Source organism: Leopardus geoffroyi, chromosome E1 (assembly GCF_018350155.1).
Source record: "Leopardus geoffroyi isolate Oge1 chromosome E1, O.geoffroyi_Oge1_pat1.0, whole genome shotgun sequence".
NCBI lineage: Eukaryota > Metazoa > Chordata > Mammalia > Carnivora > Felidae > Leopardus > Leopardus geoffroyi.
In genome coordinates this window covers 32,130,089-32,151,109 of record NC_059330.1, presented here as the reverse complement: position 1 = coordinate 32,151,109, position 21,021 = coordinate 32,130,089, and positions in this window count along the sequence as shown.

Below are 21,021 nucleotides of genomic sequence, written 5' to 3'. Positions count from 1 at the left end.
CTAAGAAAGACCAAATCATTAAATGAAAACCCAATAAAGATACATTCTATCTGTACCAGTTATTGTAATACTTTCATCATCCAAGTTAGGAAACAAGCAACGATATAGATTTTTTTCAAGATCATAGGGCCATAAATAAAATAGTTATTTCCAACTTCCCTGTGGTACCAAAAACAAATACAGTTTTATATTTGGTGTCACATGAGGCTATATAATTTATAGTCATACACTGGTAGTCTGCTTTTTTTATTGTCCCTTTAGATCAAGATAATCCAATACTTCTCTGACTTCTCCTGGCAAGGTCAACAGTATACCTAGACATTTATGCTTTAGGATTTACAGAGGTATCTCCTTAGTTTTTACAAGTTCTTTGCCAGGGCCTTCACAACCTTACAAATCTATTTGACCCCATCGCTATTCAACCTGTGGATGGCCTTTGGCCATACGTAAAGATAACCTGAACACAAGAAGGACATAAATGTTTCCTAAAATAAGTGACAATTTAATCAAGGTGCATTAACTGGGGCGTGAACTATCATAGGAAGTAAATTACTTCAAAGAATCCCTAAGTCTCATTAGCTATGGTAGGCTCTGAGTTCCCAACTTGTCTGAAATAGACACACCTCTTTAAGACTTAGGTAAGTCTTAAGTAACCAAAAAGTTCATGCTTTTTCTTAAACTCATCAGAGAATGAGGTAGTAAGGCAATAAACTGCCCAAAAATAGAAAAGATGGGCCCCTGAACGAAAGGTGACCCATAAGTGCTGGCATAATTGAGTGGGGTGCAGAAACAGTGGCAGGAAAGGTTTAGTAAGGGTGATTGGCACATTTATTGGAATCTGAGAGTTGCCAGTAAGGGAGGGAGATACTCCTGTGGATGGAAAACACAGAAGTCTACATACGCTTGCAGGTTTTTCTCCATGAACACAACTTGCTAAAATGATTAGACAAGTCCCAAGAAAGTCTTTCTAACATTGCATACCTTGGGGAGAAGAACAACAACCACTGCAGAAAGCCACAAAATTCTTCTACTAAGACCCTTCTCTAAATATCCTATGAAACAGAGCCTTAACTTATGAAAGGAGAGGAAAGGCAACAAACACGGTCATAAATTAGAGCATTGGTGAAGATCTATTGCAGCCTGAAGAAGGGAACAGGGAAAAAGTTTCCTCTACCCTGAAGAGGGGCAGGGATATGTACGGGTGTCAGAGATATCACAGGAGAGGGGCAGGAGTACTAGAGAGACCACATCCCTGAAATTTGGGATATAATAATTGTCTGTATCTTAATCAGATGCAGGAAGAACATCTCCCACTCCCAACTGCAAGACTAACAAGCATTGAATAACAAGTTCACTGCAAAAGACATGCCTTCTCTGAAGCATAGTTCAAAGGGGAGGCCTAAATCTGAAGATGGAGCAGCCATTGAGAAAAATCCCTTTGGCAAATCAGCTCCCACTCTAAACACAAAGTATCCTGAAAGGATTTTGATGTCTGTAGTAAACTGAAAGTAACCATAGAAACCACAGGCATCAAAGTCAACCCAACTCCTGAGGATTAGCTCAAATCCCATACTCACAGAAAGCATCAGGAAAGATATGTCTATTTCCAGGTATAAACAGATTTACCTTGGTCTCTACTGTCCTATGAAAAAGGCAAGAAAAAACATAAAACCAAGAAACAAAGAAATTATTAAAATCATATCTACATATGACATGTTGCAACTACCAATTTAAAATTATTATGATTAAAATATTGAACGTTCTAATAAGAAAGCTGGGAAGCTAGATGAAGTGGTAATTCCAGCAGAGAAACTGAAGCAAAAATATAAAAAAATAAAATAAAATAAAAGCACCAGGAATGCCCAGCTGGCTCAATTGGTGGAGCATGAGACTCTTGATCTCAGAGTCATGGGTTCAAGCTCCATGTAGGGTGTAGAGATTACTGAATAACAGTATAGAAAACTTTTGACAGGCTTATCAGTACTAGACTTAATACAGCCAAGGAAAGTATTAGGGAACTTGAAGACAGGTAAAGAGAAAATATCCAAACTTAAACACAAAGAGAAAAAAAGGAGTAGAGGAAGAGAAAACAAGTACAAAGCATCCAAGATTGTAGGACAATATTAAGTTCTCTGCCATACACATAATTGCAATCCCTGAAGAAGAGACAGGAGAAGACAGAATAAATGTGAAGATGTGATAGTTTGTTTTCCAAAAATGAATGACAGAAACCAAATCCAAGATGCTCAGAAAACACCAAGAGGGAAAATTATCATTGAATTCACTCCAAAAGAAAAGTCAACATATATGAATGTGTCATTATATTCATATTGCTCAAACAGAAGACAACTCTTTAAGGAAATCAGATTAAAAAAAGACATTTGCAGATGAATAGATAAGAATTATAGAAGACTTCTCTTCAGAAACCATGCAAACTAAAAGATGAAGCGGTGACACATTTAACGTGCCAAAAGACAAATCTCTCAGCCCATAACTCAATATCCAGTGCAATATCTTTTTTTTTAATGAAGAGGAAATAAAGTCTTTCTCAGACAAACAAATAATGAGGAAATTCATTGCCAATTCCCTTACTCTCCAAAAATATTAAAGATGGTTCTTTAAGCAGAAAGATTATGAGATCAGACAGAAATTTGTATTTATATAAAGTAATGAAGAACACTCAAAAATGTATGTCATTGCCTTCCAAAACTTGACCAATAAAAATCAATTCTACTCTCAACAAACCTACTGTTTTCCAGATCCTGGACCCAGATCTCAGGTACTCTGTACTGTCTTTTTCATTTCTACCATATTCATTTCATTCTTTCATAGACATTACACCTCTCCTCTGGAAACATCCTCTCCTGGTGACCTCTTTCAAAGACACTTTTAGGACTCTGACAAAATGGCTCTTTTTCTAATTATATAGGAATAATAAAGTTAGCTTTGCTTGATCAAGAAGTTTTATGATGGTCTTCTTGTTTGAACGTCAAAATAAATAAGCAAAACCTTAAAATTTTTAGCATAAAACACAAGAGAATGTGTTTATGATCTTACATAAGGCAGGGTTTCCTAATGAAAAGGTGTATTGATTCAACCAAATTGGCAAATGATTTCACCATCCCTAGTGAAATGAAAGATGTGCATACCAGTAAACCTAAGAATCCCACTTTGTTACATTATATGAATTAATTCACACATAAGGAAGCATATACAATCATGTCCATCACTACACCATTTATAATGGTGAAAATGTGGGAGAAATGCAACAGAACCTCAGTTGAGAAAGCTTAAATTGCTCTATGATGACACAATAGAATTCTGTCAAGCAGAAATATTAATAATGCAGATCTAGTATTTTTTGACCTAGTATTTTTTTAATATAATTTATTGTCAAATTGGCTTCCATACAATACCCAGTGGTCATCCCAACAAGTGCCCTCCTCGAAAGTGGGTACGGCAGATCTAATATTAACAATATTAAAAATACTTTATACTTGAAAGGTTATATATATGCAGGGTAATATACATGACAGGCTCCCCTTACCCACAGGGGATAGGTTCTAGGTCCCTCAGGGAATACCTGAAACTGCAGATAGTATTGAAGCTTATATATACCAGGTTTTTTTCTATACATGCATAGCTACTGTAAAGTTTAATTTACAAACTAGATGTAGTATGAGATTAACAATAACTAATAATAAGATGGAATAATTATAACACTATACTGTAATAAGAGTTATGGGAATGTGGTCTCTCAAAGTATCTAATTATACTGTACTCATCCTTCTTCTGATGATGATGATGTGAAATGATAAAATGCCTACATGATATGATGATGTAAGGTGAATGATGTAGGCATCATGATGAAGTGTTAACCCAGGTACTGTATACATATGAAACCATTACATAGTAAGTTGAATTATATAAAGTTGCTCTTTTTATGGCATCAGTTTCACGGCATTCAACCTAATCTAATTTATTTTTTCTCTAATTTTTAAAAATTTTATTTATTTTGAGAGAGATAGAGACAGTGTAAGTAGGGGAGGGGCAGAGAGAGGGAGAGAGAGAATCCTAAGCAGGCTCCACACAGCCAACACAGAGTCTGATGCAGGGCTTGAACTCATGAAACCTCGAGATTGTGACCTGAGCTGAAACCAAGAGTCAGACACTTAACCAAATGAGCCACCCGGCCACCCCCATACTAATCTAAATTTAAAACACATTTAAAAGATAGTATATATTGTCTGTGGATATTGTTATTGGTAACTAGCTGATAACTTACTAGCTAACTAAATTCCTTGACCTTATAGTATTTGTCAAGCATGATTATAAGAATTTTACATGTATTAATTAACTTAGTTAATCTTCACAATCACCCAATGAGATAGATACATTATTATACTTATTTTTATAGAGGAGGGCACTCAGGCCAGGGAAATTGTGTAACTATTTAATGAAAAGAAATAAAAAAGCATGTCTGAAAGGAAGTACACCTATCTTATGGTAGAGTTTACTCATAGAGAAGAAGGTGGGTGAGAACAAATATTGTGGGGAGGGTGGAGAGGGATTTACGTATCTTTACAAGTCAACAAACAAATAAAAAACAAAGAGGATGAGAAATCTAAAGTCCATATGGAAAAATGCTATGATCTCCTTTATTTCTTGACAGTTCATAATTGTCTATTATTTTATTTTTTATATTTAATGTTTGGAATCTTTTTTTCTCTCTCTCTCTTTTTTTTTACACTTCAGAAGAAAGACAACCAAACTCTTTGTGAATTGCTCCCCCATAATTCCTAGCTTCTCCTCTAGCAGATACTCGTCTTCAAGTGATCTTCAAAGTCCTCCAAAACAGCCCTTGATAATAACAGGTGACACTCACTTGCCAGAAAAGCATCTGTAAGAAGTACAAAGAAAAGAGATTTGGGGCATGTGAGTGGCTCAGTTGGTTAAGCATCTAACTTGGGCTGAGGTCATGATCTCATGGTTCCTTGGTTGGAGCCCCACGTCAGGCTCTGTGCTGACACCTCAGAGCCTGGAGCCTGTTTCAGATTCTGTCTGTCTGTCTGTCTCTCCCTCTCTGCCCTTCCCCCGCTTGCATTCTGTTTCTCTCTCTCAAAAATAAACATTAAAAAAAATTTTTTAAAGAAAAGAGATTTAAAAAAATGAAAAGAAATTTCCTTCCCCACAATATACATTCCATCTCTGCAAATACTTGGGGATTGCTCAGTAAATAGTGTAGAATTCCAAATATCATAGACTCGTTTAGCTTCCTGCACATGAAAGAAAACTGCTCTTTGAAATTCCTCAGCTGAGAAGCAGAAGTGGAAAACTCAGGCGAGTAAACTAACCACAGTAATCAATTCACAAAACTCAAACAGTGAAAATGTCGTAGCACAGGAACATCTCCAAGTTAGGGTAAGATCACAGTCAGTGCCTCTCTTAATTAATAAAAATTTTTAATTGAATTTGACATATAACATTGTGTATTTAGGGTGTAAAATCATGACCTAAGCTAAAACCAAGAGTCAGATGCTCAACCAACTGAGCCACAAAGGCATCCTGTGGACACAGGTTTTTTTTTAGCCATTGTAATTGTGTTTGGAATTGTAACTGTGTGAAGACAGGAGTGAAAGGCTGGGGTCCCTTGGAGGTACAGTGTCTCTTAGGATATTTTCCCTTCCGTGAGGCTGGAACAGGATGTCTTCTGGGCAGAGCAATTCTTCCTGGGAGGCATCCCAACACAGCTGATAAAGTAAATTAGAGCCTCAGGCTGCTTCTCTGAGTTGGAAAGGTCTGGGGAGAATGGTTTCAATCACTGAAAAGTGGTTTGCTCTTGTTTTTCACTTGTATCTTCACATGACCTTCTTGCTGTCTTCCTCCCTCTTAGCGGTTGCCTTTTGCTCAGTATTAGAGGTGCAACTACTGAGTGCTTTAACATTATCACCTGATTCTTCTTGAGGGAACAATTTAAGAGACGGTTACCTGGGACTAGAACCCATCTGTGTTTGTGGATTAAGACAAATTTGGTGTAAGCAGCACTGCACTTTCACGAGTGAAACAAATCTTGAATATCAAACTCTGAATTTGATTCTTTTTTTTTTTATTTTTTTTTTCAACGTTTATTTATTTTTGGGACAGAGAGAGACAGAGCATGAACGGGGGAGGGGCAGAGAGAGAGGGAGACACAGAATCGGAAACAGGCTCCAGGCTCTGAGCCATCAGCCCAGAGCCTGACGCGGGGCTCGAACTCACGGACTGCGAGATCATGACCTGGCTGAAGTCGGACGCTTAACCGACTGCGCCACCCAGGCGCCCCTGAATTTGATTCTTAATTAATACCCATAATGATTTTAGATATGTTTCATACAAAACAATGACTCTGAGGGAAAGAATCCTCATCTAGAAGATCTTTCAGCCTGAATCTGAAAGATTCGGTGTCACTTGTAATTTCTTTCCTTTCCTTCCTGTTATTTAGAAAAACAGACATTTGGGGTCTTTAATCAGTTTAGGAATTTTTGTATTATATAGCCTGGCTTTCCCAAAATTTTAACTACCATTCATGGTAAGAAACATATTTTATATAATATTTGTACACACATATGTGTGTGTATATATATGTGTGTGTGTGCTTCTTTATGAAACAAAACTTCAGGGACGCCTGGGTGGCTCAGTTGGTCAAGCATCTGACTTAGGCTCAGGTCGTGATCTCGTGGTCTGTGAGTTCAAGCCCCACGTTGGGCTCTGTGCTGACAGCTCAGAACCTGGAGCCTGCTTCGGATTCTGTCTCCCTCTCTCTCTCCCCCTCCCCCACGTGCACACGCTCTCTCTCTCTCTTAAAAATAAATAAACATTAAAAAAAAGTTTCATGAAGCAATACTTACCTTTCTATGTGTACTGCACTCATATTTCCACTCTGTTTTTTTTCCAATTAAAAAATGCTGGTGCTACATCACTAATCTCATGACCTAACACCAGGTTACAGACAATTTTGCAAAGCACTCGTTAGCCCACATAGATATAAATTTATCTTATTAAAGCAAAGTATATATGTAATACTATGTATATAACACATCTATAACACATACAGTATATATGTACTATGTATATATAGCCTATATGTATAATATATGGTATCTTACACAATTTATATACAGTATTATATACTATACATAGTATTATTCAATTACCTCACTCTCATTTATAAAATTTTAACCATAGTAGTGAGATAATGTATATTAGACTTAGACGGCCATTCAAAACGTTATTTTTGCTGGTTTAGATCTAAATCAGAACTCTATGCAAACAATGAAATGATTTGATAAGATTGGATGAGCTCACAGGGAGATGAAAATATGGTACAGCTTACTCCAAAATTGATAAGCATCTAAGTATATTCAGCCATCTCTATATAAGATATCCTTTCAATTCTTAGTGATAAACTGGTAAAAACCTTTAGTCAAGTGTGATTACAAAATAGTCTTTCTACATTGAAGATTCTCAATAAATGCTAGTTCCTACTTAATCTTCATTGTGTATTGGTCATTTTGAGTCCCAGCTTTACAAACACCTGGAGAAGACACCATCAGCTCAAGTCGAGGCACTGAGATTTTTGTTTCCATGGGATAATTCTGTTTATGCCTAATAATAATGGGGAATTTTGCTAAATTCTTCAATTAACTTGAGGTTTTCATGATACTTATAATAAACTCACAATAAGCTACAGACAGTTGTCTTATTTTTGCCTTCTTTATATTTCTTTACATTCTTCCCCACTATGGTTGCAGCTAAAGCAGAAAAGGACTAGTGTTGGCTTACAGTTTCACCTATTGTTGGAAAATACTGGAGCCATCAATGACAAATGTGCAGCAAAAAGTGAAAGGAGTTTTCCTGCTTGGGAAGAGCCATAATAGAAAGTTCACCTAGTCATGACAGAATCTATGCATCATATCTTATTTGTACAGTAAATAACTTTTTACTTAAATATAATAAAATGGCTTTCTCTAAAACTTAGTGTTGTAATTATCACTTCTGTTTAGGGCACATCCACAAAGAAGATTAAAGTCACATATTTTGAAGATAAGGCAACAGGTCAAATCCTAAACCCAGAACCTATTCCCTAGCAGCCTATAGGAGTTGAGAGAATGCCCCAGTTTTTGTGTAGACCTCTTTATGGGCCATTAAAAGAGTATTTGAATGACATTAGAAGAATTGCACTTTACAGAGATTACTCTGATTGCAGCCATCATACCCAAGGTCAAAAACAAGAGGAGAAACAACCTCCATCACTTTTTAGTTCTATAGTTAATAACTTCTAAAGCACAGGAAATGAAGGACAGTGGGGTGCCATGCAGAGCAATGTAGGAATACACAAAGAAGGACCTAGTCTTCAGATGTAAACAGAGCTTGTTAAGGAGCACTTGGTTTTATTGAGAACCAGCCACTTGGTCCCTGATTGAGTTTTCCGCAGTTAAAGGCTGAAGGTTAGAGGAGATAGGTGCCAATTCTCCAGAACTCACCCAGAGAAGAGTGAGCCACGTTCTTCACTTTATTCTGCTTTTTCTAATAGCTCTCCACAAAAACACGAATATTAAGTATCATGGGCATAAATATTTAAATGACACAGAATAACTGCGTGGAGGAATTAGAACAACAATTACCCAGGTATAACTAGACTCCATACTCCATACATCAGAACTGTAATAAGCTACGCATACATTTGAATCAGAACTGTTTCAAGGTTTCATACCAGCTTCTCTCTGCTATAATTGAGCATTGTTTTTAAATATCTGATTTATTAAAAGATACTGTGGGTTCTGCATTTACATTTACCTGCAAATATCTAGATGAATGAACTGACCTGGAGTGTTTTTGAATGGAATGTTTTCAAAGGTGAAGGAAAACCCAGTTAAATCTGGTAGATTCATTCAGCCGGGGTGCCAAGAGTGGAAGCACGTACAACAGAATCACACGCACATCAACTACACCTCACTTTGTGCAGTGCCTTACAGAGAAGGATATCATACCCTGGGAAACCACTGGGATGCCCTCCCAAGTGAAGTTATTGACAAGAAATCCACCAACCTTCTTACATTTTTTTTATGTTTATTTTTATCTTTGAGAGAAAGAGAGACAGAGTATAAGCAGGGGACGTGCAGAGAGAAAGAGAAGGAGACACAGAATCCAAAGCACAGAGCTGTCAGCACAGAGCCCGATGCGGGGCCCAAACTCACTAAATGTAAGATCATGACCTGAGCCAAAGTCAGACACTCAACTGACTGAGCCACCCAAGCACCCCAGAAATCAACCAACTTTCTAAGGCAACCCTCTAATGTGCTCCTTCCTACCATTTCCCCAGCAATTTTTTTCAATAGGTAAGTTTTTGTATACTGACAAGATGAGCTAATATTGTCTTCCTTTTTAACAGTAAAACCAAAACCAAAAAAAAAAAAAAAAAAAAAAAATCCTCACTTGGAAATCACAGGCTTTCTTTTCTCACCAGAAATAGTTTCTGCTTATGCCTTCATTCAACACACATTCATTTTGCTTCACTCAGGTAATTTAATAACGAGCATTTGTTGTTCATCCTCCTGCATGTCACCCGTATGCTAGCCCCTGAGAGTATAGACAAGAGAGGCACAATCACAACTTTCATTGCTCATATTCGACAGAATGAGCAGAATAGTAATGTGCTAGAGTATCATTACTTCTGTGTGATACTGGCATAAGGGTTTGAGTAGAACCCAGAGAGCTAGAAGTCTGATGACTGTCATATCACCCAGATGAAATTGCTCACGATGTGGATTGAACTGTGACATCAGATGACCTACTTTGCAGTCTACTCAAGCCGACTCTGCTTAAAGCCTAAGAGAACAGCTGAATCTGGCTCAGAAATTTCATGTTGGATTCCAAAAGGGCTTAGTAGCTCCATGCAGCTATGGCTAGATTTTCATTTAAAGGTTTAGACCATCTGTCCACTTATTTCTCAATGAGCTGCTCACTTCATGGAAACAACTTTTATTTTTTTAATGAGTACTCTACATGTTAAATGACACAGTTATCACATCAAGTAGATAAGAAACTTCAGAAGTGTACAAAAAAGAAGCTTATGATTTAATAACAACACCATCGAAATGTCCTGATTAACTTAAGTGTAGTTTTCTTGTAGGGATAATAAAAAATGATATATCTACATTATATATATTATATATATTATTATATAATTTCTTTTTAATAAGCAGTGTAGGGTGCCTGGGTGGCTCAGTCAGTTAAGTATCTGACTCTTGATTTCAGCTCAGATCATGATCTCACGGTAGTAGGATTGAGCCCCCATTAGGGATCTGTCCTGGGTATAGAGCCTGCTTAAGATTCTCTCTCTCAGGGGCGCCTGGGTGGCTCAGTCGGTTAAGCGGCCGACTCCGGCTCAGGTCATGATCTCATGGTCCGTGAGTTCGAGCCCCGCGTCGGGCTCTGTGCAGACAGCTCAGAACCTGGAGCCTGTTTCAGATTCTGTGTCTCCCTCTCTCTGACCCTCCCCGTTCATGCTCTGTCTCTCTCTGTCTCAAAAATAAATAAACGTTAAAAAAAATTTAAAAAAAAAAAGATTCTCTCTCTCTCCTTCTGCCCCTTCCCTGCTCTTGCTCTCTCCCACGTATGCTCTCTCCCTCTCTCAAATAAGTAAATAAATAGGTGAATGAATCAATAAATATACAAATAAATAAATAAAAATTAAAAATAAAATAAGCAGTGTAAAATCGTCTTACAGATCAAAATGAAGGGGCTGAGGTGGAGGTCAAGTATAATGCATCTGAGTTGCAGGCAGATATGTTTGGAGTAGTGGCCATTGATGAGTGACTGACAAGCAGAGAAGAAGAGATAAATATGTATGCAAAGGATTTCAATTATTCATGTTTCTTAGGAGGCAGCCTGGGTTTAACCTAATGGCATCTCATTTCCTGTCTGTTTCACTTGGAAGTGGTCTAGCAGGCCTAGAGAAGAGAGTCTTTTCCCAAGAAAATTCCTTTGCGGCAGAGTACCGAGAAAGGACAGCTTCACGCTTCACAACGGTTCCTGTGAGGGAAGGGAAGGCTGGAAAATCCATGTTGCTTTGAATAAAGAATATTCAACTGCATTTAAATCACTTATCTAAATTTATTATGATAAAATCATGAATTATGTTCACTCTACATTTGCAATTAGATGGCACAACAGATGGTGAAGATTTACAGAAACATTAACATTCTGGATAAGACAAGTTTAATAAATTTGTCGATGGAAGTCTCTGGGGCGATGGAGAAATGTTTACATGCCAAACATTTACATGGAGAAATGTTTACATGCCAAATAAGTTCTATTTCTTCCTTTTTGTAGATAGGTTTACAAGAAGGCACAGACCCAGTGAGGGGGATTTTTGCGTTTCCGCTACCAAATTCTGCATCCTGTATTTCCAAAGGTTTTTATTGTCGTGAGAACTCTAGATAGTTTCAGAATTTGTTTCACTGGAGCCCACACAGTATGCTGAGAGTAGAGCTGCCAGAAAAGATGTCTGTGAGCAAAAACTGGGAAACATCTGTCTTAGAATAGTCCCTAAACTCAGGAGCATCAGGGCATCTGAGGTTTTGCTTCTCTTTGAAACACAAATCATGGAAACATATTCAAATCAGAGCCATCCCCAGTCAGCACTCACAGCTTTTTCAGGCCACACAAGCTGTACACTTTAACAAGTCATTTGTTCACTCACTCATTCAAACAAACAAACAAAACATTTATTCACTGTTCCCTATTTCAATAGCACAATAGTAAATTTTATGTACTTTATGTAGGGAAAAAAGTCCACTCCCTAAGCATTGTATTTACATGGTAAGAATCCAGAATCCCCCTTAGAATGGATTTAGCTTCATTAGTAAAAATTCTCTCTTGAGTCACTTTTGATTGATTTTTTTTCTCATTGGCAGTGAAAAGCACAGCCATCAGATCATTATAAATATATTTTTCACATAGTCACTAACATTTAATTAAACCAAACCAATAAACAAAACCAACACAATTTTAAGGAAAAAATGTTCAGTGAACCTTCCTTATAAAGAGTGTTCTTAGTGTTGTACATCAAGTCCTAAAAATTTTATAAAACCATATATCAAACCAGGGCTACATGATGTCTTTTAAAGGAAATTCAGGGATGTGGGTCAAAATTCTAGCCTGAGCTTCAAATTTAAATGGTTGGGAAACGCTCAGAGTCACTCAGCTAGCCAAGGGTGGGGATTCGATTACAAAACTGGCTGTCGGACTGAAAAATTTCTCTCTAAACGTCTCTGTTGTACTTTGCTAGCAATCCTGCCTTATTTCCTTATGGGTGGGTAGTACCTCATACTGAGTTATTTCGCTTTAATAATGGCACCAATGAAGTTATAGCTCCTGTTAAGTTGCTAGAATATGTTCTGATCCCCCCCACACACACTTTTGAATATTAATATCCTATTTGTCTTAACCCCAGCATTCTGGCTGAGGCAAAAATCTGAAATTGTATTTTCCCCAGCACTGATCTGACCACAGACTGGAACTAGCACTTTGGTCCCTGGTGTTCTCACTAATAGATTTTCCATCTGTTACTCCGTCATTTTATCGGTGTATGACTATATTACTTTATGTAGCAGTGGACCCAGTCAATGAAGACAGGATCTCCAGCCACACTCTGGCAGGGACATTTAGTTAGAAACCTGCCCCATTCGATATTTGATACCTTCTATGTTTACTTCAGCAATAAACTAAAAATGATAAGGTACCTGATGTTAAGATGTAGACAGCAACTTTCAAAGCAATTGGTTGCTTTTTTAGTATGGCAAATATTCCAAATATTTTGCCACAGTACTCTTATTTGAGTTTTATAAACAAGAGCACAGTGCGAACACAGAAGACAAAATGGACTGGAAGATCCATCTTGATAAGTAAACCAAAGGTATAAGAGAAAAAAGTAAAAATGTGTATAGTAAAAATCCATTAAATCCCAAACTGGTGATATTTTCAGAAAATTTAAAAAAAGTTTTACCAGAAGTTAGGTAAGGTGCAGATCTACATTGAGAAAACAGGATAAGAAAAACTAGCCAATCCTGTTGAATGTGGTCCTAGTAATAAGTTAACACTTAATCCACATCTGCTTTTAAAAGACAAAAATATATGTATTTGTATATGCCATAGCTAAATATAAAGCACACTTACAAATAAATAATACATAGAGGAAGAAATACATACTTTGACTAGGTAAAAATTTGTTCTGAATAGCAAAATATCCAAACCTCAGAAATGAAAAATAACTTATTATCATTAAAGCAAATGAAACAAACAAACAAAATAAAAACAAAACAAAACAAAACAAAACTCAAGAAAGGCACCAGGAAGAATCTATTATATACACACTTGCTTTTAATTGTCTTTAAGGGACAGAAAATCTCCAAGCTACTTAAACTACTAGAGAACATTTAAAAATAAAAATCTTTCAAATTCACTTTACTGAGATCCTATAGCCTGATATTAAATTACAAGGCAATACAAAATAAAGAAAATTATGAAAGCATCCATTTTACAAATATAGATGCAAAACGTTTGCATCCAGATCTCAAAACATCAAAGCCCAGCAAAACAGACTCAGAACTTAAACAAGCATGAGGCAGTGGGACTAATTCCAAGAATGTAGGGGTAATGTAAAATCTGAAAACAGTACATTGCATCAATAGGCTGATGGTAAAAAGTCACCATCTTGCAGAGGCTATAAGAATATTAGGTAAAATGAATGTAACTATTTTACTTGACTGCCTCACAGAAGAGATCCTTTTAAACAGATGGCCTTGTATCTACTACAGTAACTACCACGGAACTGGGGTTTTGAGTTGCCAGGAGATTCTGATCATGGGGAGGGGTTCCCGGGAAGTGAAGGTAGAGATCGGAACACTGAATTGAAGATGGAATTCAATCCCAACCAAACACTTCGACATTAGAAAGGGACTGGAAGAAGAATGTCAACCTGTTATCATTATTGTCTTTCAGTGGTAGACGCACCCAGCCAGTTTATATTTTCTACCTTTCATAAATGCCAAAGTTACCAAAATGAGTATATATTACATTTATAATGGAAAAATTGTTTAGAGAACTGTGATTGGTTGTTTTGGTGGGGGAGAAGGCTGTTCTCAACCTATAGAATAGCTCATGTAATGTGGTTCTGTTTCCATCTATTTTCAATGTCTCAAATGATAGAACTCTCGTTTTATCTGCAAGAATTTCTAGGTATTTTTTATTTTTTTTTATTTTTTTTTTCAACGTTTATTTATTTTTTGGGGACAGAGAGAGACAGAGCATGAATGGGGGAGGGGCAGAGAGAGAGGGAGACACAGACTCGGAAACAGGCTCCAGGCTCTGAGCCATCAGCCCAGAGCCGACGCGGGGCTCGAACTCACGGACCGCGAGATCGTGACCTGGCTGAAGTCGGACGCTCAACCAACTGCGCCACCCAGGCGCCCCTCTAGGTATTTTTTAAACATCATAATATCTAGAAACGATTCTTATTCTTCACCCTACATTTTTCTTTTATTAATGTCTTCCCCTGACCTTTGAAAGGTCATTTCGAAAAGCTCAAAGAAGTCAACCTCTTTATACATGGTAAAGGTTTGTGTTTCTTAAATAACTTTAATCTTAATACTTTTTGCTGTTTTTTAAAGACTCTCCCCTTCCTATCAGTTGATTTGCCCTTCTTTTTCCCTCATGCTGTCTACAAAAATCCTACTTTAATTATACCACTGCTGAAACTTCAAAAGAAAGACTCTGCCCAATGGATTTATTCTTTTGTGGCTTAATTTTACCTTTAAAAGAAGTTTTCTTTACTTACCAGGTAAAGAAACCCAGATAGAGTTGAGTTTTATTGAACTACAGCCAGGTTTCAGTTCAGGCTTTTTGAAAACCAGATTTGGTATGATGGAATTCAGTCACTATATTTTTCAAATAACAATGCACACATGCCATCATTCTCCCAACTTTTATTCTTTTATTGAAGGTATTTCTAAGAAAGGGGATATGGTCCCTCTTCCCATGCAATATACAATACTGCTCTAAAATCCCTTAAATTAAACTGAATGAAAGATAGTAACTTAAATAAAAATCAGCCTGGACACAGAATTAAATTAATCATGCACCTATAGTCAAAGTTCAGACAATAAAAGAAAATACAATCTTAAAAGACTCCATCTTATTAAGGACAAGAAGAATTCTGAGCTCTAGACCAGAGAATAATATCATAGCATTTCTGCTATAATTTTTTTTTACTTAATTTGCTAACCACCCTGCTAGCATTCATTGGCTTTCCACTGCACCTTATATAAAACTCAAACTCCAAATCCAAACAAGACGCATGATGGGTTTCAAGCTTACCTTTGTAACTTCATCTCCTGACACATCCCACCCCCACCATTTTGGCTGCTTTCTAGCTCCTGAAGTACACAAGTCAATCCCTCCTCAAGGCCTTTGAGTTTGCAGTTCCTATATCCAGAATGTGTTTGTCCCCACTTCATTAGCCGCCTCCTCCTCTTTCAAGGATGAATGTGCTCCACTTCAATGGATTGTCCTTTCATTACTTACTTTTCAATCTCTGTACCCACTTTGTTTCTATCTAAGCATCCAACACAATTTGCAATTACATATGTATTTATTAGGCTTCTTAATGTTTGTCTCCCTCTCTAGATGCTAAGGACCAGACCACTAAGCATCTAGCAGAAAGTTAGCATATAGTTTATGGGCAATAAACATTCAGTAAGTGGATAACTAAATATACATACAGACAGACATACAGACATACAAACTATATCAAAGAGAGGACACTGTAAAAGCTCTTCTGTAATAACCCATGGCTTAAATCTTACAACAAATATTTTTAACCTATCTTCCTGCTGAGTGTAGATGCAAAGTTCAAAGCAATATATAATGATTAATAGAAACAAAAAGGTTCATAGAGTCACAGAATATTAAGATCAAAAGATATTTGAAATGTCTTGCTTTAATTGTCTACTCTTTTCTGGAGTTTAGTAGGAGGGAGATCTATTCAGAATACAAGAACAGGGAACTTCTAAGCAGCAGTCCTAAAAAGTAAAATGAGAGGAGAAAGACTAGAAGTTGTCTCCCAGAAGCTGTCAAAAGCTAAAGGTGAGGTTAGAAGGAAGGAAGGAAGGAAGGAAGGAAGGAAGGAAGGAAAGAAGGAAGGAAGGAACGAACGAAGGAACAAAGGAACGAAGGAAGGAAGATAGAGGAAGGAAGGAAGGAGGAGGGAGGGAGAGAGAAAGGAAGAAAGAGAAGAGAGCTGGGAATTTAAAAGTGAGTCCTAAAATTCTGTTTGATCTAGCCCTGCCTACCTCTCTACCAACAATCCACTGTTCTTCCATTCACTCTGAATGCCATCTACATTGACATTTTCAAATAAATATTTTTAAAATAATTAAGTGAATTACATTTTATTAAAATATAAATAAAAAATATAAGTAAGTGTTTTTTAAATAAATAATAAATACAATTTTAAATAAAATTCTCCATTATTTTAGGGGGAAAACTCTTTGTTTCTCAAGAAGTTTGATCATATAGTTTTCTCTCCCTGGAATGATTTTCCTTTTAGTCAGGTGACTCTCATGCCCTATAAACCTCACCTTAAAATACTACCTCCTTGGGCCGTCCGGGTGGCTCAGTCCATTAAGCGTCTGACTTTTTATTTGGCTCAGTTCATGATCTCTTGGTTGTGAGAGGTCAGGAGATTGAGCCCTGTGTCAAGCTCTATGCTGGACATGAAGCCTGCATTAGATTCTCTCTCTCCCTCTCCTTCTGCCCCTGCCTCGCTCTCTTGCACTCTCTCAAAAATAAACATTAAAATTTTCTTTAAAAAATCAAGTGCCCCTGTTCTATTGTTGTGGCACTCCTAATTTTCTCAGATAAAAGCTATGTTACTTTTTGCTTGTGTGGTATCTCTGTGTCTACGCCCTTACCTGACTTATTTGTAAGACCTATATTTTCATCTCCTTTCTTCACCACATGCATTAGTTTTATTGGGCTGCCTTCACAAAGTAGCACAGGTTGGGTGGCTGTGAGAGCGGAATGTTATGTCTGCACAATCATGAGAAGCTATAAGTCTCAGGTCAAAGTGTCCACAAGACTGGATTCTTCTAAGGCCTTTCTGCTTGGCTGGCAGGTGACCTCCTTTCTTCTCATGTCTTCACTGGTTTTATCCCTGTGCCCCTTTGTGTCCCAAACATTTTTTTAAGTAAGAATATTGGGGTGCCTGGGTGGCTCAGTCAGTTAAGCGTCCGACTTTGGCTCAGGTCATGATCTCATGGTTCGTGAGTTTGAGCCCCACATCAAGCTCTGTGCTGACAGCTCAGAGCCTGGAGCCTGCTTCAGATTCTGTGTCTCCCTCTCTCTCTGCCCCTCCCCTGCTCACACTCTGTCTCTCTGTATCTCAAAAATAAACATTCCAAAAAACATTTAAAATAAGAATATTAATTATATTAGAATAGGGCCCACCCCAAAGATTTCATTTTAACTAAGTTACACCTTTGAAGACCCTATCTCCAAAATACAGTCACATAGTTATATTCTGAGGTCCTGGGGTTAGGACTCTTTGTGGAGGGGAGGGATGCAATTCAGCCCATAACACCACTGTATTCCCAGCAACTTTCTCAGGCTTGGTACACAATAGATGCCTTTGCAAAGCAAAACAAACAAACAAAAAACAAAGAAAAAAAAAAGATGTTTGCAAAAGAAATGAATAATTTAGTGCAATATTTCTTTGTTCAGTTAAAAGGAACAATAAATAAATCACGTTTTCCCATTTATTATGAAATCCTCTAAAACACCTTTTCAAAACTGTACTTCTAGTAAAAATATAGTGATCTTGGCTTTTAAATATTAAACAGCCAAGTTTTCTCTGAAAGATTCAGGTAGGTTTCTTTTAAATGAACACCTCAAGAAAAGATAATCCAATAAACTGTTCAGCCTAAGGAGCAAAAGAGATAAATCTTGAGGCTAAAACCTATGCACGATTTCAAAGACTGCAATGTTTTTAAACACAGTGTTTAGCCTTAGTTGTATCAGACACGTGAAGAGTTTGTAAATTGCATCTTTCCTATAAATTAAGTCATTGCTCTTAAATTTGTGAAGTAGATGCATTTGGAGTTGGATCTTGTTAGGTCAATAATCAGATAATACCTTTTAGCTTTCTCTGTGTTTTAGAATAATTATGGGAATAACTATAAATATTAATTCCTATTCAATATGTATGTACTTTGGAATCCTGAGGTGTGAATAGCAATATCTTATTACGCGAACCAGAGTATTCATTAAGTGCTTTGGATAATCTTTAGAGAGTACATTAAAATTCAAGTGTTACAATGCATATGGGTAGTCTGCAAAACTCAAAGAAAGATTTCAGAAGTAACCACTGAATATATTACTGGAGTAAAAACTTATTAATCAAAATATCAACATGAAAGAAAAGAAGGTCAAGTGGTTACATGAAGCCAAGATTTTTGAATATAAACCCAAAAGAAGGATACTATAATACAAGAATGATATTGCAGCCTTCCAACAATACATTATTTGTATCAATGCAGTTCACCCAGAAATGCTTTGATGTTGCTATTTTCCTTTGCATTGTTATTTTGTTCTGTTTGATTTTGTTTTGTTTTTATACTGGTAGAATGTTTGCATACAGAAAAGAAACATTTTAGAAATACTCCTATGCACTGTGATGGTTTTAAACTTTTTAATCATATTTTTTAAGTGTCACATACAATTTACTTTTTCTTTTGATTTACATTTCTATGAATTTAGCACATGTATAGATACTTGTAACTATGCCTGTAATAGGACAGAAAACAGTTCCATTACCACAAAAAACTTTGGTGTTATCTCTTTATAGTTACATCCTGCCCTTAAACCCAACCCCCAGAACACAGTGATGTTCTCCCTGACTATAGTCTTGTTTATTTAAGAATGTCTTATAAATGCAAGTACATCTTGTTTAGCCTTTTGAGACTGGCTTCTTTCATTCAGCAGAATACCTTTAAGAGTCATCCAGCCTGTTGTATGTATCAATAATTCATTCCTTGTTATTGCCGAATAGTGTTCCATTTTATGGAATCATCACAATATATTGACTCATTCTCCCACTGAAGGACATCAGGTTGTTTCTAGTGCTGGCAATATAAATACAGCTGTGATAGACAATAAAATGCAGTCTTTGTGTGAATGTAAATGTTCGTTTCTTTAAGATAAATGCCTAGGAGTAGGATTGCTGGGTCAAATGCTAAGTGTATGTTTAAATTTATAAGAATCTGTCTAATTATTTTCCAGAGTGGCTGTGAAATGTTCCATTCTTACTACAATATCTGAGAGATCTGCTTGTTCTACATCTTGCTAGAATTTATGGTTTTTTTTTGTTGTTGTTGTTGTCATTGTCTTTAAGTTTAGCCATTATAATAGGAAATACAATGGTTTCTCATCTTGGTGGGGTTTTTATTGTTTTTGTTTTTGGTTTTGCTTTAGGATTTTATTTTTAAGTAAGCTCTACATCCCACATGGGACTCAAACTCATGAACCCAAGATGAAGAGTCGCAGCCTGCTCCACTGACTGAGCCAGCCAGGCACCCCTTTTCCTGGTTTTAATTTGTGTTTTCCTGAACGTGAACAATGCTGAACATCCTTTCATGTGTTTATTTGCTATTCTTATATTCTCTAAAGTGTTTGCTCAAATCCTTTGCCTAGTTTTCCATTTAGTTGGTTATTTTCTTATTGATGAGATTTATTTTTCTTCATATATGTTTCATCCAAGTCTTTAGGTGGATATGTGATTTGCAAATATTTTCTCTGATTGGGTAGCTTGTCTTTTCATTCTTTAAAAGTCTTTTCTGCAAAAAAAAAAAAAAATGATTTTAATGAAATCCAATTTAGTGTTTTTTAATGGATTTTAATTTTAGTTATCTAAGAATCTTTGCCTCAGCCCAGGTCACAAAGATTTTTCTACTAAGCTTTCTCCTAGGAGTTATGTATTTTTATGTGTTATATTTATAATCCATTTCAAGGTAATTTTTGTATAGGTGTGAGGTTTATTTTGTATAGTTTGTGGTTTATTCTTTTGTATGATCTGCTGTTCCAACACTATTTGTTAAAAAGTCTAACGGGGCGCCTGGGTGGCGCAGTCGGTTAAGCGTCCGACTTCAGCCAGGTCACGATCTCGCGGTCCGTGAGTTCGAGCCCCGCGTCAGGCTCTGGGCTGATGGCTCAGAGCCTGGAGCCTGTTTCCGAGTCTGTGTCTCCCTCTCTCTCTGCCCCTCCCCCGTTCATGCTCTGTCTCTCTCTGTCCCAAAAATAAATAAACGTTGAAAAAAAAAATTTTAAAAAAAAAAAGTCTAACCTCCCTTCATAATTTGTTTTATGTAACTTTGTCAAAAATCAATTGTCCATATTTGTTTAGATCTATTTCTGGACCATCTATTCTCTTCCATTAATCTATGTCTCCACACCTTTGGCAACAAACACTGCTTTGATTATTTCAGCCCTTTATAATAAGTCTTAGAACTGGTAGTCTGATTCCTCCACTTTATTCTTCCCTTTCTAAATTATTATAACTTTTGCCTACCTTTATAAATTGTACAATCACCTAGTAAACACAAAATTGTCTCCTGGGATTTTTATAAGTATTGTGTTATATTTATGGATCAATTTGAAAAGAATTGACATGTTTACTATATTGACTATTCAAATCTATGAACATCATATGTGTTTCTATTTAGGTCTTCTCTAATGTCTTCCATCAGAATTTTTAAGTTTTTAGCATACAAATTCTGTATTTGTTTGTGAGATATATACATCAGGATTTCATTTGGGGAGGTTATTGTAATTGGTTTCAACATTTGTTTTAAATTTAGGTTTCTTCTTTTTAAAAATAAATTTAGGTTTCTAAGTATACATTTCTCGTATATAGAAATACAATTGACT